This window comes from Polistes fuscatus, unplaced genomic scaffold (assembly GCF_010416935.1).
Source record: "Polistes fuscatus isolate 324 unplaced genomic scaffold, CU_Pfus_HIC Scaffold19, whole genome shotgun sequence".
NCBI lineage: Eukaryota > Metazoa > Arthropoda > Insecta > Hymenoptera > Vespidae > Polistes > Polistes fuscatus.
Window position 1 is genome coordinate 198,986 of NW_025113095.1, and position 7,500 is coordinate 206,485.

Below are 7,500 nucleotides of genomic sequence, written 5' to 3' on the forward strand. Positions count from 1 at the left end.
TAAGATATCTTAAACGGTTAGGATTTTCAGAAAAGTCATGCGACTATGGAAAAGTCATGCGACTATGGGACTTAGAAAAATTTCGAGCCGTACGACTTGTAAAGTCATGCGACTATGGAAAAGTCATGCGACTATGGTAAAGTCATGCGACTATGGGACTTAGAAAAATTTCGAGCCGTACGACTTGTAAAGTCATGCGACTATGGAAAAGTCATGCGACTATGGTAAAGTCATGCGACTATGGGACTTAGAAAAATTTCGAGCCCTACGTCTTGTAAAGTCATGCGACTATGGAAAAGTCATGCGACTATGGTAAAGTCATGCGACTATGGGACTTAGAAAAATTTCGAGCCCTACGACTTGTAAAGTCATGCGACTATGGAAAAGTCATGCGACTATGGTAAAGTCATGCGACTATGGGACTTAGAAAAATTTCGAGCCCTACGTCTTGTAAAGTCATGCGACTATGGAAAAGTCATGCGACTATGGTAAAGTCATGCGACTATGGGACTTAGAAAAATTTCGAGCCCTACGACTTGTAAAGTCATGCGACTATGGAAAAGTCATGCGACTATGATACTTTTTGTTGTTAAAATTTGATTTTTTTAAATATTAAACTTTTTGATTTTTTTTTAATTGTTTATTAAAATTTAACATTAAACTAAGCTGTATATAAATTTTTGTTAAGATATCTCAAACGGTTTGGATTTTATCCATTTGTTAATTAAGGAATTTATTGATAACTTTTAAAAAATTATGTACGGCGTTTATTTCATATTACTTTTTGTTTAATTATAGAAAAACTGCTTTTTTAATGGAAATTTGTTTATAACAATTTATTTTGCAAAATAATAAATTTATTTATTTTTTTTTAATTGTTTATTAAAATTTAACATTAAACTAAGCTGTATATAAATTTTCGTTAAGATATCTCAAACGGTTTGGATTTTATCCATTTGTTAATTAAGGAATTTATTGATAACATTTAAAAAATTACCTATGGCGTTTATTTTATATTTCTTTTTGTTCAATTATAGAAAAACTGCTTTTTTAATTAAAATTTGTTTATAACAATTTTTTTTGCAAAATAATAAATTTATTTATTTTTTAACAATTGTTTATTAAAATTTAGCAATAAACTAAGCTGTATATAAATTTTCGTTAAGATATCTCTAACGGTTAGGAATTTATCCATTTGTTAATTAAGGAATTTATTGAATGTTAATAAAAAATTAATAACGTCGTTTACTATATATTCGTAAAGGATTATTTGATGAAAAAATTCTTTTTACGTTAAAAATTGTTATTAACAATTTTTATTGCAAATTAATAATTATTTTAATTTTTTGACAATTGTTTATTATTATTCATCGTTAAACTAAACTTTGTTTAAATTTTGGTTAAGATATCATTTTTTAACATGATGATATGGAATTTGTCCATCTTAGTTGAAAAAACTAAGTTTTTCGAGGAGAGGTGATTTTGGAGCTGCTTTGGAGGTTTTCTCCCATAAGAGACCGTGCATTTAGCCAGGCATCGCCGGACGCTCGGCGGCATATTCGGTATATATAAGGGGACACATGCTTTTGGTGTTCCAAAAGGCCTTTTGGCGCAAGAGTCTAAATTCGACTCTAAGTAACGTTTGATAGAACGTACGGACGGTGCTGTTGGATGAACCGTCTTAAGAAATATTTTCAAAGTATTCATTTTTCAATATGAACTTTGAAAAATTATCGTTATTCGATACTTATAAATTTTTCTAAGTCCATAGTCGCATGACTTTACCATAGTCGCATGACTTTACCATAGTCGCATGACTTTACAAGTCGTACGGCTCGAAATTTTTCTAAGTCCCATAGTCGCATGACTTTACCATAGTCGCATGACTTTACCATAGTCGCATGACTTTACCATAGTCGCATGACTTTACAAGTCGTACGGCTCGAAAATTTTCTAAGTCCCATAGTCGCATGACTTTACCATAGTCGCATGACTTTACAAGTCGTACGGCTCGAAAATTTTCTAAGTCCCATAGTCGCATGACTTTACCATAGTCGCATGACTTTACCATAGTCGCATGACTTTACAAGTCGTACGGCTCGAAATTTTTCTAAGTCCCATAGTCGCATGACTTTACCATAGTCGCATGACTTGAAACGAGCATGTATGAATGGGAAGATATTTATAAGACCGAAAGAGCCAGCGAAACACATTATGCTCGTAAAAACTTGAACGAACGTTGGAAGTTGGTGCATGCTCTCGTGCGTATTATACGTAGAGAGAGAGAGTATCTTCAAAGTTCGACTCGAGAGTCGAGTGGGATAAATAATAATTGCTTGAAGAAATTTATCCATTCGTGAGAAATGGAATGAGAAAAGTTTTCTCATACGAAATTATTTCTTTTTCGGTCGATAGAACGATCGGCTGAATCGAGTCTTATCGTATTTTCTTGTAACTATATCGTACTTTTAGTTGGTTGTCGCCAGACAATCGGCCGAATATTCGATATAAAAGATACAAACAAACACAAATTTTGTTAAAAAGAAATTTTTTACCGTTGGGTTCATCTCGGCAATGCCGAAGGATGATACGAAATGGTTTCTCGAAACCAATATTAACGTTCGAATCTACCAATCCGTCCAAAAACTAAGTTTTTCGAGGAGAGGTGATTTCGGACGAGCTTTGGAGGTTTTCTCCCATAAGAGACCGTGCATTTAACCAGGCATCGCCGGACGCTCGGCGGCGTATTCGGTATATATAAGAGGATGCATGTTTTGGGTGTTCCAAATGCCCCTTGAAGAAATACACGATATGTAGTGTATATACATATAATATGTAAATATTAATATTGACACATCATTACCACGGGTCGGTGTCTCTGACCGAATGGCCCATACGTGGTATCCTATTAAAAAAGGTGGTTATCATCGTTGGTTTGTCCGTCGTTCCTTTCGAAATAACGCGGAAAATCACGTGATACTTACTGAGCATCGTCTCTCTCGAATCCGAGCAGAGCTAAGAAAAATATTATAATACGATACAAAAGGCATATATCGAAGCAACCGAAGTGAGAGAAATTTATTTCTGTAACTCTCGTACGCTCGATAATGTCAAAAGCAGTTTTGACGCTTATACCGAAACTCCCTTGAATGCCGAAGACAAGGGTTTTTCGGGTAGAGACGCTGGTTCAACTCGTTGTCCGCGTCGATGATCATGGTACGTCTTCTGGCACTGAAATAATTTCATACCGTTGGGAAATACCTGCTGCTCTCTCACAAATAATAAATATATAAATGGGTATATTAAAAGTTCGTTGCTAAAATCTATATAAAATAGATTAAAAAGAAAATACCCAAAACCACTTGGTATATATTGGGTAAATTCTAAAAATCCCTTAATACTAAGTGACGACTATAAAAATCCATATAAAATTGGATTCAAAGTGGTTTAAAATGGTGTGGTGATTGGAGGAAAAAGTGAGAGAGACCAGAGGGACGTTCCACGGTTGAAATAAAATTAAATAAGCATCGTCGTCGGCATACGTGTCGGCGACAAGAGTTGCAAAGAAAGAAATAATATTCTTTCGTAAAAGAGCAAATTCAGCTCCCTGGTTGATCCTGCCAGTAGTCATATGCTTGTCTCAAAGATTAAGCCATGCATGTCTCAGTGCATGCCGAGCTAAGGTGAAACCGCGAATGGCTCATTAAATCAGTTATGGTTTCTTAGATCGTACCCACATTTACTTGGATAACTGTGGTAATTCTAGAGCTAATACATGCAAACCAGAGTTCCAACCAGAGATGGGAGGAACGCTTTTATTAGATCAAAACCAATCGGTGGCGTTTGTTAATACATTCGTCCACCGTTTACTTTGATGACTCTGAATAACTTTGAGCTGATCGCACGGTCCTAGCACCGGCGACAAGTCTTTCAAATGTCTGCCTTATCAACTGTCGATGGTAGGTTCTGCGCCTACCATGGTTGTAACGGGTAACGGGGAATCAGGGTTCGATTCCGGAGAGGGAGCCTGAGAAACGGCTACCACATCCAAGGAAGGCAGCAGGCGCGCAAATTACCCACTCCCGGCACGGGGAGGTAGTGACGAAAAATAACGATACGGGACTCATCCGAGGCCCCGTAATCGGAATGAGTACACTTTAAATCCTTTAACAAGGATCCATTGGAGGGCAAGTCTGGTGCCAGCAGCCGCGGTAATTCCAGCTCCAATAGCGTATATTAAAGTTGTTGCGGTTAAAAAGCTCGTAGTTGAATCTGTGTTTCACACTGTCGGTTCACCGCTCGCGGTGTTTACTGGCATGATGTGGGACGTCCTACCGGTGGGCTTAGCCCTTCGGGGCGGTCCAACTAATATCCCATCGCGGTGCTCTTCATTGAGTGTCGAGATGGGCCGGTACGTTTACTTTGAACAAATTAGAGTGCTTAAAGCAGGCTAGCCTCGCCTGAATACTGTGTGCATGGAATAATGGAATAGGACCTCGGTTCTATTTTGTTGGTTTTCGGAACTCCGAGGTAATGATTAATAGGGACAGATGGGGGCATTCGTATTGCGACGTTAGAGGTGAAATTCTTGGATCGTCGCAAGACGGACAGAAGCGAAAGCATTTGCCAAAAATGTTTTCATTAATCAAGAACGAAAGTTAGAGGTTCGAAGGCGATCAGATACCGCCCTAGTTCTAACCATAAACGATGCCAGCTAGCGATCCGCCGAAGTTCCTCCGATGACTCGACGGGCAGCTTCCGGGAAACCAAAGCTTTTGGGTTCCGGGGGAAGTATGGTTGCAAAGCTGAAACTTAAAGGAATTGACGGAAGGGCACCACCAGGAGTGGAGCCTGCGGCTTAATTTGACTCAACACGGGAAACCTCACCAGGCCCGGACACCGGAAGGATTGACAGATTGATAGCTCTTTCTTGATTCGGTGGGTGGTGGTGCATGGCCGTTCTTAGTTGGTGGAGCGATTTGTCTGGTTAATTCCGATAACGAACGAGACTCTAGCCTGCTAAATAGGCGTACATTCTGGTATCACGAAGGCCCTCGGCTTCGGTCGAGTGGTTTTTACTACCAACGTACCAACAAATCTTCTTAGAGGGACAGGCGGCTTTTAGCCGCACGAGATTGAGCAATAACAGGTCTGTGATGCCCTTAGATGTTCTGGGCCGCACGCGCGCTACACTGAAGGAATCAACGTGTTTTCCCTGGCCGAAAGGCCCGGGTAACCCGCTGAACCTCCTTCGTGCTAGGGATTGGGGCTTGCAATTATTCCCCATGAACGAGGAATTCCCAGTAAGCGCGAGTCATAAGCTCGCGTTGATTACGTCCCTGCCCTTTGTACACACCGCCCGTCGCTACTACCGATTGAATGATTTAGTGAGGTCTTCGGACTGGTGCGCGGCAGTGCCTCGGCACTGCCGATGTTGCCGGGAAGATGACCAAACTTGATCATTTAGAGGAAGTAAAAGTCGTAACAAGGTTTCCGTAGGTGAACCTGCGGAAGGATCATTAACGTAACAAAAGTTGCTCGAACGAGCAACGAGAATGAAAGAACGAACAAACAAACAATCGAACGAATAAACGTGACTTTATAAGTTACGCAGTAAGAATAGACGCGATGCTTCATAAGTCGTTAAAAGCTTATCGAGGCATCCGTTGGAATTTGAACGAAAGCTTTGGAAGGCATGAGATAGCACTCGTGAATTCTATTAGCTTCGGAGTCTAGCTGATGAACCGGTGCAACCTGTGCCGCGGTCGAATCGAACTTATACGACGATGCTTTAGCGCGTCTTTGAAATACGCGTTAACGTCAGAATCGTTAATCGACCCGGCGAGAGACGTGGATATTTGTGTAGCGTGCCCGAGGACGCCGCCACGTCGATGGTTTATTATATATTTTTAAAGATTCATTCGCCCGGATTCGTAGCAAATCTCAATCCTCTTTTCTCATTTTTTCGAACGACCGAGAAGAGTTGACGAGAAGACTCCACCTCGTCGCCTTAACTGTCATAGACATTATTATATGCGTTTGACGCCTGTAAACATGCTTTTTCAGTTAAGGGACGATACCCATGCTTGGTTAACGCCGAGTATTATGAGATACGGTAATATAACGTACGCCTGAAAAACGTACAGATTATATACGATTACCCTGAACGGTGGATCACTTGGCTCGTGGGTCGATGAAGAACGCAGCTAATTGCGCGTCAACTTGTGAACTGCAGGACACATGAACATCGACATTTCGAACGCACATTGCGGTCCACGGATACAATTCCCGGACCACGCCTGGCTGAGGGTCGTTTAACTAAACGATACTGCTTGCGCAAGGGGACGACTTTCGTCCTTGTCGTAGAGCGTTTATTGGGTTGTTCGTTGGCAAGAGAAAACAGAGTCTCTTGATAAGAGAGATTTGACGTTCTCGCGCCGACGTCGCCTTAAATAAATTATGAGTATTAAGTACAGAAATAAATAATTGAGAGAAGGAGGAAATAAATGGAAGAAAATTCGAACTGTACGAGCAAAACGTAAAGAAAAGAGTTAACGGGTGGAATTTGAACTTATAATTTACGTTTACACGTAATAACACCCTAAGCTCTTTTCTCCCGATAGAGAGATGATTCTCGAACGATAAAATAGCGAGTTGGAGATTGGGGGCGATTGAACGAAAATCGTAAAAAGGCGCTGAATAATATATGGATCGACGTTACGACGACGAACGAGAAGGGAGAGGATGATATATTAGCTTACGTTGACAACGCCATATAAGTCGAGAATAGAACGATTGACGAAAATTTTTTTTATATCGACGAGGCAAATTCGAACGCAAACGATAAGCAATCAACTCTCTCTCTCTCGATTTAAATATCGTATGTCATCCAGTTTCGGCTCGAAAGTTTAAAGAACGGTGTTTATATAAGACCCGTAAAAATTATACTTCGAGCGGGCCCTTTTAACGATCGGTGTTTAGTTCTTTGAACAGAATTTTGTAGAACTAACGTCGCGCTTTCAATCTCTTTCGCTAAAAATGGTCGCTGACGTCTGTCGAACGATAAAAACAGAATCGTGCGCCCGGTGGTACGTTTTGTCCACGAATATTTGTTGTTTAACATGCAACAAAGTTTCGGACGAACGAGAACACCGTTGAGCGACACGATTCGCAAAGAATGACGTCTCGAACTTTTTGCGCGACTAGCGGGGCGAGTTCTCTTAGAACTTGGAAGCATCCAACGATTGAAATTAAATTAATATTTAACTTTGTCGGATGTTTATTGAGCTCGCCGCCATATAAAATTGAAAATCATCTCTAAGCGGCGTCGAATAATTTTTATTGTCCTAAACCATTGCGTCGCGTTAAGTCGTATTTCGAATGAACGCAACGACGACGTTACGTGGTTAACGGGATGATATCGTTATTCGATCGATACTTACGTTTAGTAAATATTATTTTCTTCTTTTCCCTTTCTTTTTCTTATTATTTTTTTCATTT

General features: G+C 40.1%; 2 non-coding genes across 2 annotated transcripts; both read left to right on the forward strand.

Annotated features, from left to right (window-relative positions):
* The first annotated feature begins 3,604 nt into the window (after nucleotides 1–3,604).
* On the forward strand, nucleotides 3,605–5,522 carry LOC122515973. The gene has a single exon (XR_006303457.1). It is a non-coding gene; the product is annotated as a small subunit ribosomal RNA (ribosomal RNA).
* A 636-nt stretch (nucleotides 5,523–6,158) lies between these two features.
* LOC122515956 lies at nucleotides 6,159–6,313 on the forward strand. The gene has a single exon (XR_006303442.1). It is a non-coding gene; the product is annotated as a 5.8S ribosomal RNA (ribosomal RNA).
* The last annotated feature ends 1,187 nt before the right edge of the window (nucleotides 6,314–7,500 follow it).